We start from the raw sequence: 10,940 nt of genomic DNA on the forward strand, positions 1-10,940 counted from the left end.
GAATATTTTTCAAGAAATCGTTATAACTCGATAAAATACGTCGGGATTAAGCGTTTATATCGTCGGCAGACGGATATAAAAACGTTTGGACCGACACGACCGGTCGTTGGAACATAGAAAAATTCCGAGCCGGTACGTTGGGACTTAGAAAAATTCCGAGGGCGAAAAAGTTTTTTCGAGTTTATTCGTTAAAAAGCGTTACAAGGTATGAATTTTTTTGCATAAATCGACGTAACTCGACGAAATACGTCGGGATTAATGGTTTATTTCCGTCCGAGAACGATTTTTAAAAACGGACCTATGCGGCCGGTCGTTCGTACTTGGAAAATTTTCGGACCGAACACTCTTTTTCGATTAATTCGTTAAAAAGCGTTATAACGTACGAATATTTTTCAAGAAATCGTTATAACTCGATAAAATACGTCGGGATTAAGCGTTTATATCGTCGGCAGACGGATATAAAAACGTTTGGACCGACACGACCGGTCGTTGGAACATAGAAAAATTCCGAGCCGGTACGTTGGGACTTAGAAAAATTCCGAGGGCGAAAAAGTTTTTTCGAGTTTATTCGTTAAAAAGCGTTACAAGGTATGAATTTTTTTGCATAAATCGACGTAACTCGACGAAATACGTCGGGATTAATGGTTTATTTCCGTCCGAGAACGATTTTTAAAAACGGACCTATGCGGCCGGTCGTTCGTACTTAGAAAATTTTCGGACCGAACACTCTTTTTCGATTAATTCGTTAAAAAGCGTTATAACGTACGAATATTTTTCAAGAAATCGTTATAACTCGATAAAATACGTCGGGATTAAGCGTTTATATCGTCGGCAGACGGATATAAAAACGTTTGGACCGACACGACCGGTCGTTGGAACATAGAAAAATTCCGAGCCGGTACGTTGGGACTTAGAAAAATTCCGAGGGCGAAAAAGTTTTTTCGAGTTTATTCGTTAAAAAGCGTTACAAGGTATGAATTTTTTTGCATAAATCGACGTAACTCGACGAAATACGTCGGGATTAATGGTTTATTTCCGTCCGAGAACGATTTTTAAAAACGGACCTATGCGGCCGGTCGTTCGTACTTAGAAAATTTTCGGACCGAACACTCTTTTTCGATTAATTCGTTAAAAAGCGTTATAACGTACGAATATTTTTCAAGAAATCGTTATAACTCGATAAAATACGTCGGGATTAAGCGTTTATATCGTCGGCAGACGGATATAAAAACGTTTGGACCGACACGACCGGTCGTTGGAACATAGAAAAATTCCGAGCCGGTACGTTGGGACTTAGAAAAATTCCGAGGGCGAAAAAGTTTTTTCGAGTTTATTCGTTAAAAAGCGTTACAAGGTATGAATTTTTTTGCATAAATCGACGTAACTCGACGAAATACGTCGGGATTAATGGTTTATTTCCGTCCGAGAACGATTTTTAAAAACGGACCTATGCGGCCGGTCGTTCGTACTTAGAAAATTTTCGGACCGAACACTCTTTTTCGATTAATTCGTTAAAAAGCGTTATAACGTACGAATATTTTTCAAGAAATCGTTATAACTCGATAAAATACGTCGGGATTAAGCGTTTATATCGTCGGCAGACGGATATAAAAACGTTTGGACCGACACGACCGGTCGTTGGAACATAGAAAAATTCCGAGCCGGTACGTTGGGACTTAGAAAAATTCCGAGGGCGAAAAAGTTTTTTCGAGTTTATTCGTTAAAAAGCGTTACAAGGTATGAATTTTTTTGCATAAATCGACGTAACTCGACGAAATACGTCGGGATTAATGGTTTATTTCCGTCCGAGAACGATTTTTAAAAACGGACCTATGCGGCCGGTCGTTCGTACTTAGAAAATTTTCGGACCGAACACTCTTTTTCGATTAATTCGTTAAAAAGCGTTATAACGTACGAATATTTTTCAAGAAATCGTTATAACTCGATAAAATACGTCGGGATTAAGCGTTTATATCGTCGGCAGACGGATATAAAAACGTTTGGACCGACACGACCGGTCGTTGGAACATAGAAAAATTCCGAGCCGGTACGTTGGGACTTAGAAAAATTCCGAGGGCGAAAAAGTTTTTTCGAGTTTATTCGTTAAAAAGCGTTACAAGGTATGAATTTTTTTGCATAAATCGACGTAACTCGACGAAATACGTCGGGATTAATGGTTTATTTCCGTCCGAGAACGATTTTTAAAAACGGACCTATGCGGCCGGTCGTTCGTACTTAGAAAATTTTCGGACCGAACACTCTTTTTCGATTAATTCGTTAAAAAGCGTTATAACGTACGAATATTTTTCAAGAAATCGTTATAACTCGATAAAATACGTCGGGATTAAGCGTTTATATCGTCGGCAGACGGATATAAAAACGTTTGGACCGACACGACCGGTCGTTGGAACATAGAAAAATTCCGAGCCGGTACGTTGGGACTTAGAAAAATTCCGAGGGCGAAAAAGTTTTTTCGAGTTTATTCGTTAAAAAGCGTTACAAGGTATAAATTTTTTTACGGGAATCGTTCTATCTCTATTAAATACGTCGGGATTAAACATTTTTATCGATTTTTTCAAAAAATTAGCGTTCGTCGAACTGACACGACTGGGATATTTTTCTAATTTTTTCGTTAATTAACGTTACAAGGTATATATTTTTTTGCATATTTCTACTTATTTTAACGTATTGTAATTGATTATAAACTTATTTTTTGTCCGTATTCGATAAAAGAGTATGTTTACTGATGCAATTTTTCGGTGAAAAAAAAAATTAATTTTTTGGTAAAAATGCATTTCTATTATGTTAATAAAACGTCTGGTAATGTATTTCGATGGTTGGATATTGGCTTTGTATAGTAGTGATCGAGCGTTCGCGAGACTAAGTTCCAGCGTCCCTTCCGAACGGTACGTTGCTACGGAGGTTTTGCACCGTAAGCGCGCGGCCGCTAGCCCGGCCGGCGCCGGCCTTCCGGCTGGCGCTTTCGTATCTATAAGAGAGACGTCGAGCCGGACGGTTCGGTCGGAACAGCGTTGAGCGCGTGGCTATTCTACGGCCTCGGTTGAGAATTCAGTCACCGCTCCTCGAGTCTTAGTGTATTTTACGCTATTTCTCGACTGTTCCTCCGTTCTCGTTCTGGTTTTTTCTCTACACTGCTGCGCCGCGGGTCGCTGTCCTGGACGTAATGACCAAATATCGTGGCAAGGTTCCCCTGAGTCGGGAAGCTGGTGACCTGTGTGTACGTATTCTAACAAAAATTGTTAGATGCGTGTGTGCTTGTACTAACTGAGCATCGATTCATTCAAAAGAGTATAACCGTCTGCTTTCTATAAAAACTTCTGCTTTCGCAGAAGTATCCGATGAGGCGGTAGGAGCGTACTATCTTTGCGTAGTATGTCTTCTGCCGAAAATGTTCTACCGATTGAAAGAATATTCTTACGGTATGTCCAGCGCGACGCACTGGGATACGCGCTTGTTCGTTCAGCGTGAGGTGCGTATACGTGCTTTACCGCTAAGATATTCTAATAAGTCTTTTTACACGAAGACAGCATTATGGAAATGTTCCTTTAGAAGTACGATTCTAAACATTTTATATAAGACTATGAGAAAGAGAGAGAGAGAAGAGAGGAGGTGGAGTTGAGAATTACAAAGTGGCTGCGAGCGGCGTTCGAAGATTATTACTGAACTATGGGTGTATCTCGAACGTCGCTAGGAGATATATTTTATAGATATATCTATCTTAAGAACGAAAAGTCTCGTCGTACGGTGCTTACGTCCCACCTACGACACGAAGAGAACTTAAACGAAATTTATAAGAATTGTTATACGAATAAGATCCCTGGTTGATCCTGCCAGTAGTCATATGCTTGTCTCAAAGATTAAGCCATGCATGTCTCAGTACATGCCGCATTAAGGTGAAACCGCGAATGGCTCATTAAATCAGTTATGGTTTCTTAGATCATACCTACATTTACTTGGATAACTGTGGTAATTCTAGAGCTAATACATGCAAACAGATTCCGACCAGAGATGGTAGGAATGCTTTTATTAGATCAAAACCAATCGGTGGCGGATGGCTCGTCTGTCCGTCCATCGTTTGTTTTGGTGACTCTGAATAACTTTGTGCTGATCGCATGGTCATCTAGCACCGGCGACGCATCTTTCAAATGTCTGCCTTATCAACTGTCGATGGTAGGTTCTGCGCCTACCATGGTTGTAACGGGTAACGGGGAATCAGGGTTCGATTCCGGAGAGGGAGCCTGAGAAACAGCTACCACATCCAAGGAAGGCAGCAGGCGCGCAAATTACCCACTCCCGGCACGGGGAGGTAGTGACGAAAAATAACGATACGGGACTCATCCGAGGCCCCGTAATCGGAATGAGTACACTTTAAATCCTTTAACGAGGACCAATTGGAGGGCAAGTCTGGTGCCAGCAGCCGCGGTAATTCCAGCTCCAATAGCGTATATTAAAGTTGTTGCGGTTAAAAAGCTCGTAGTTGAATCTGTGTGTCACAGTGTCGGTTCACCGCTCGCGGTGTTTAACTGGCATTATGTGGTACGTCCTATCGGTGGGCTTAGCTCCTCGCGGGCGGTCCAACTAATATCCCATCGCGGTGCTCTTCACTGAGTGTCGAGGTGGGCCGATACGTTTACTTTGAACAAATTAGAGTGCTTAAAGCAGGCTACCTTCGCCTGAATACTGTGTGCATGGAATAATGGAATAGGACCTCGGTTCTATTTTGTTGGTTTTCGGAGCCCCGAGGTAATGATTAATAGGGACAGATGGGGGCATTCGTATTGCGACGTTAGAGGTGAAATTCTTGGATCGTCGCAAGACGGACAGAAGCGAAAGCATTTGCCAAAAATGTTTTCATTAATCAAGAACGAAAGTTAGAGGTTCGAAGGCGATCAGATACCGCCCTAGTTCTAACCATAAACGATGCCAGCCAGCGATCCGCCGAAGTTCCTCCGATGACTCGGCGGGCAGCTTCCGGGAAACCAAAGCTTTTGGGTTCCGGGGGAAGTATGGTTGCAAAGCTGAAACTTAAAGGAATTGACGGAAGGGCACCACCAGGAGTGGAGCCTGCGGCTTAATTTGACTCAACACGGGAAACCTCACCAGGCCCGGACACCGGAAGGATTGACAGATTGATAGCTCTTTCTTGATTCGGTGGGTGGTGGTGCATGGCCGTTCTTAGTTGGTGGAGCGATTTGTCTGGTTAATTCCGATAACGAACGAGACTCTAGCCTGCTAAATAGACGTAACTTATGGTATCTCGAAGGCCCCCGGCTTCGGTCGGTGGGTTTTTACTACCAACGTACAAACAAATCTTCTTAGAGGAACAGGCGGCTTCTAGCCGCACGAGATTGAGCAATAACAGGTCTGTGATGCCCTTAGATGTTCTGGGCCGCACGCGCGCTACACTGAAGGAATCAGCGTGTTTTCCCTGGCCGAAAGGCCCGGGTAACCCGCTGAACCTCCTTCGTGCTAGGGATTGGGGCTTGCAATTATTCCCCATGAACGAGGAATTCCCAGTAAGCGCGAGTCATAAGCTCGCGTTGATTACGTCCCTGCCCTTTGTACACACCGCCCGTCGCTACTACCGATTGAATGATTTAGTGAGGTCTTCGGACTGGTGCGCGGCCAATGTGATAAGCATTGCCGATGTTACCGGGAAGATGACCAAACTTGATCATTTAGAGGAAGTAAAAGTCGTAACAAGGTTTCCGTAGGTGAACCTGCGGAAGGATCATTAACGATACGATACCAAAAGAATTTGACTTGAACACATATAAAAACTATGAAATATATATCACAATGGTCGGTAAGGAGCCGTACTCCTCCTGTATCGACGAAAGTATATACGACGTATTAACAAGCTATATACTTTAACAAACGAAAACGCCAGGGAGCTTGGCAACCTCCGTTGGCACGAATAGAAATATTCTTAAGGAGGAGACGACCCTCCAGCTACGGAATTATACGAAGAGAAGGTGGCACTCTCTCTCGATCATCGGGATGAAGAGATATATATATACAAGTATAAAAACGAAATGCGAATGAAACTTATTCGAGGCGCCTGCGTGAGGTCGTAAACAGAAAGACCCGCCGTCTCCGAATAAAACATATAACATATAATATATATATATATGAAATTCTAATAAAAGGGAACTCTAGCTTCGAAAGAGCCAACAAAAGTTAAGGCTCGATATCAAACGAAAAAATTACGATGGAAACCAGGTGTAAAGAGAAATGCAGTCGTGGCGCCTGCGAGAGGCCGTACACAGAAAGACCCGCCGTCACGATCTCGTATTTCGTATTTGCATCGTGGAAACCGTACAAACGAAATATAAAAGTCCATGCAAACTAATAAGAAAATCTCTAAAGTGCCTCGTGTCGGAGTGATCATGCTCGCCTATTCTCTTCTATGTTTCGTGGTCTGTGTTGCGTTTGTTCTCCTCCTAGCAACGGGACATATCGAAGACTCCTCTTTGGGATCGAACGAAGCGTCTAGAACGAGTCGACGAGAGCGAAAGAACTTGTAGCGAGTCGCGCAGAGCGAAAGGATACCGATATACATCTTCGAAGGTTCTCTTCGAAGATCCATGGATACCTTCTGCGTCGACTTCTCTCGTCTCTTTCATCGAAACTCTCGTCGTTCTCGAAACGTGCTTCCTACCCAAAGGGCGTGTGCTCTTCGTATGTCGTTTCGTTCGAAATAACGAAACCACGTGTAACATACTCGTGGATCGGGTAACCTAGAACGAAGACGCATCGCGTGGATGTTGGCCCGCTATGCGACGATGACCGATGATGATGATGATGATGATGATATGATGATGATGTCGATGTCGACGACGACGACGATGAAGACGATGTGTAGCAACGATTCGTAACTAGTCTAGCCGAAGTTCGTTCAGAGGGGAACGCCGCCGGCTTCGAAGCCTCGATGTCGTGAGTCGGACACCCGTGCCGTCGCTAGAGTTTTTCAAACTCTGCTTCTGGATATTGGGACGAAAGACCGCTCGAGGACGACGACAGCCGTGCGTGCGTATCCCATCGAATTTTTTTTACACCACCTGAACGAGACTAAAGTTTCGTCTAGTTGATCGTCTACCGTCGCATAATGTATATTATATACCGTTCAGAGGGGACCGGCTGTCTATCCTCGTTGTCGTGAGTCGGACACCCGTGCCGTCGCTAGAGTTTTTCAAACTCTGCTTCTGGATATCGGGACGAAAGACCGCGCGAGGACGACGGATGCGAGTCCCATCGAATTTTTGACTTACACACTACCTGAACGAGACTTAAAGTTTCATATTATATACCGTTCAGAGGGGACCGGCTGTCTATCCTCGTTGTCGTGAGTCGGACACCCGTGCCGTCGCTAGAGTTTTTCAAACTCTGCTTCTGGATATCGGGACGAAAGACCGCGCGAGGACGACGGATGCGAGTCCCATCGAATTTTTGACTTACACACTACCTGAACGAGACTTAAAGTTTCATATTATATACCGTTCAGAGGGGACCGGCTGTCTATCCTCGTTGTCGTGAGTCGGACACCCGTGCCGTCGCTAGAGTTTTTCAAACTCTGCTTCTGGATATCGGGACGAAAGACCGCGCGAGGACGACGGATGCGAGTCCCATCGAATTTTTGACTTACACACTACCTGAACGAGACTTAAAGTTTCATATAATATACCGTTCAGAGGGGACCGGCTGTCTTTCCTCGTTGTCGTGAGTCGGACACCCGTGCCGTCGCTAGAGTTTTTCAAACTCTGCTTCTGGATATCGGGACGAAAGACCGCGCGAGGACGACGGATGCGAGTCCCATCGAATTTTTTATTTACACACTACCTGAACGAGACTTAAAGTTTCATCCAGTTTGTCGTCTATCATCGCATATATAATATACCGTTCAGAGGGGACCGGCTGTCTATCCTCGTTGTCGTGAGTCGGACACCCGTGCCGTCGCTAGAGTTTTTCAAACTCTGCTTCTGGATATCGGGACGAAAGACCGCGCGAGGACGACGGATGCGAGTCCCATCGAATTTTTGATTTACAAGACACACACTACCTGAACGAGACTAAAGTTTCATCGAGTTTATCGTCGCATAACCCGTTCGGAGGGGACCGGCTGTCTATCCTCGTTGTCGTGAGTCGGACACCCGTGCCGTCGCTAGAGTTTTTCAAACTCTGCTTCTGGATATCGGGACGAAAGACCGCGCGAGGACGATGGCTGCGAGTCCCATCGAATTTTTGTTTTTTTTTTTTTTTTTAAAGAAAAAACACCACCCGAACGGAGATGTGTTCTATCTTTCGTCGATTTTTCATGCTTTCAGTCGGTCGCGTGGTCGCCATCCGTTCGGAGGGGATCGCCGGCTTCGAAACCTCGATGTCGTGAGTCGGACACCCGTGCCGTCGCTAGAGTTTTTCAAACTCTGCTTCTGGATATTGGGACGAAAGACCGCTCGAGGCGGACGGCCGCGCGAATCCCATCGAATCTTTACTATCACCCGAACGATGGAGAGATGCACGCGCGCTGTTTCTTGAATAATTGGACGAGAGAGTAGAATCAAACACATATATAACATGGGCTAGCCACCGTGCTTACTCGTTCGCGAGATCGTGTGCTGTACAGAGGATTCAGAATCGGGTGTATATATCCCCGTCGTTTCCTGACGAACGGAGCTTCGATCTCGATGGTTGTTATATATCATAATGTACTTTACGCCCGGCCGGCGAACGCGCGTATCTTCGCGCGTTCGTCGTTTTCTTTTTTTTTTCGAACGTTTTTGTGTCGTCAATCCTATGGCGACTTCTGCGCGTTCGATTCCCGTTGGTCGAACGTGACGGAACTCGGCTTCGCTAGAACCGAGAAGAGTACATTTGAGTATTGAACTGTTGTAAATTTATAAAAGATTACCCTGAACGGTGGATCACTTGGCTCGTGGGTCGATGAAGAACGCAGCTAATTGCGCGTCAACGTGTGAACTGCAGGACACATGAACATCGACATTTCGAACGCACATTGCGGTCCACGGATACAATTCCTGGACCACGCCTGGCTGAGGGTTGCTCACGTAAACCTAAGACTGCTTGCGTTGCGTATCGTTACTCTCCGTATCTGTCTCTCTCTGTCCCTTCTTGCCTTAACAACCCGCCGTCGTTCTTCTTTATATAAGAGAACGTTTCAGAGTCGGACGAAGGTACAAGAACGAGGATACGAATAAGAGCGGACGGAGAGAACATACGCGACGTACGAGCGATTGTTGGACGCTCGTCGGCGTTCGTCGCGGTCGTGCAGAGACCGTGCAAGTCGTACGCATGCTCGATATATAATCTATCGTGTTCACGGGAGACTACGAAACTCTACCTCTGTCTCTCTCTGTCCCTTCTTGCCTTGACAACCCGCCGTCGTTCTTCTTAAAAATTATAAGAGAACGTTTCAGAGTCGGACGAAGGTATACGAAGGGATACGAATAAGAGCGGAGAGAACCGGTCACGGACCTGCGTGAGTGCTCGCGGCGTCGTGAGTCGTCCTTACGAGGGCGACCGCCCGCTTATGCACCGCTTCGTGTATCGGTTATCGAACGTATATACTCGTAGTGTTCTCCTCGTGACCGATTTTTTTTTTCATATCAGGCGATATATGCTACGTTTGCCGGTGTTCGACGCACGAAGGTCCGCGCCCCCGACGTCGTCTTAAAAGAATATTATATTTGGCGAGACTGAGAGAGAAAGCAAATATGGGAACTCGGTCGAGAGAGGAGAGAAGAGAGAACCAAAAAAAAAACCTAAACTCGATGGCGTGCGAAACTTTGCCATAATCTACCGTCTTTTCTTAAGACTCTCGTACAGCCCCAGGGATCGAATGCCCACTCCGTCTCTTCGCGAAAGCGACTGACAACAACGAGGACCGTCGCATCGATGGGTCGTCGTTGCGTTTTACACGCTCTGTGCTTTTTTACAAGCCCCGAAAGTATCAGCCGTAGATCCGGGAACGCACACGCGAGATTTCTTCGAGCGCTCTGACGACTTAGGGAGGTATGATCCCCAGCGTCGCGCGGAGATCGGAGAGTACACGTACTCGTATCGGGACGAATTTTCCCCGTCGTCGTGTATCTCTCTGCCCGCGCGCCTGGCTCCCGAAAAGCCACGTTCGTCGGAAATCTTACATATTATATATGTAACGCGTGTGCGAACTAGCGTGTGTCTAAGATCGGCTATACACGGGTGCTGCTGTAACTACAAGCTCGAGGTGTTTTCCGCAGCGTTTCTGTACCCGAGGAAGATGCGCATGTGAGTCCGTTACGAAGTTGTTCGTACGGTCGTCGTCGTCGGAGAGATCGTAGACGAGGAAGAAGACGATCCCCTTTGGCGAGGCTCGAGAAAAAAACTTTGAGAGAGACGAGGTATACACGCGCGTACGACTATGTCGTGCGCGCGTGTGATTTTTTTTTTATGGCAATTCGACGCTTCGAGAATAGAGAAAAGAGAGTGTTGGTCATCCCATGCCTCTTCGTCGTCTATCGCTGGACCGCGCATCCTAACGTCGCGCCGGTCGTCCAGTCCCCGAACACACACACCCACCCGACGGTACGTCTCGCTCGCTTTTTCACTTGCGTGAGTTCCCGTACCGGGAACCGCTGGAATCGTCGAGAGAAGAGAAACGGCTGTAGGAGAAAAAGAGGACGGACGTTAAAAACCGGACGATCGTTACACGGATGTCTTGCGTGAGTCTTAGCTCGAACATGATACGACGAACGAAGTTTGGCACTTTGGCGAGATGCATAAAACGCTCGTACATACATACATACATATATATTGTATATCGAATAGAGAGTGTTCTCCTTCTATTCGAATTTTTTTTCTCTTTGAGGCGATTTTCGCACAGAGAAATACACACACACACACCACCTTCTCTCGCACCGAAT

At 45.8% G+C, this 10,940-nt stretch overlaps 1 long non-coding RNA gene and 2 other non-coding genes across 10 annotated transcripts in view; 2 read left to right on the top strand and 1 right to left on the bottom strand.

The window, feature by feature from the left end:
* Window positions 1-3,835: 3,835 nt before the first annotated feature.
* Window positions 3,836-5,758, top strand: LOC126877058 (small subunit ribosomal RNA). The gene has a single exon (XR_007694720.1). It is a non-coding gene; the product is annotated as a small subunit ribosomal RNA (ribosomal RNA).
* A 2,171-nt stretch (window positions 5,759-7,929) lies between these two features.
* The window catches only part of LOC126877048 (uncharacterized), a 150,231-nt gene continuing 147,220 nt past the window's right edge, over window positions 7,930-10,940 (bottom strand). For all 8 annotated transcript variants that reach the window (XR_007694710.1, XR_007694709.1, XR_007694708.1 and 5 more), the window contains exon 2: window positions 7,930-8,080. This is a non-coding gene — a long non-coding RNA (uncharacterized LOC126877048). The remainder of the gene's footprint in view (window positions 8,081-10,940) is intronic.
* Window positions 8,927-9,081, top strand: LOC126877072 (5.8S ribosomal RNA). Its single transcript, XR_007694734.1, has one exon. It is a non-coding gene; the product is annotated as a 5.8S ribosomal RNA (ribosomal RNA).

The sequence above is a fragment of the Bombus huntii genome, unplaced genomic scaffold (assembly GCF_024542735.1).
Source record: "Bombus huntii isolate Logan2020A unplaced genomic scaffold, iyBomHunt1.1 ctg00000114.1, whole genome shotgun sequence".
Lineage (NCBI taxonomy): Eukaryota > Metazoa > Arthropoda > Insecta > Hymenoptera > Apidae > Bombus > Bombus huntii.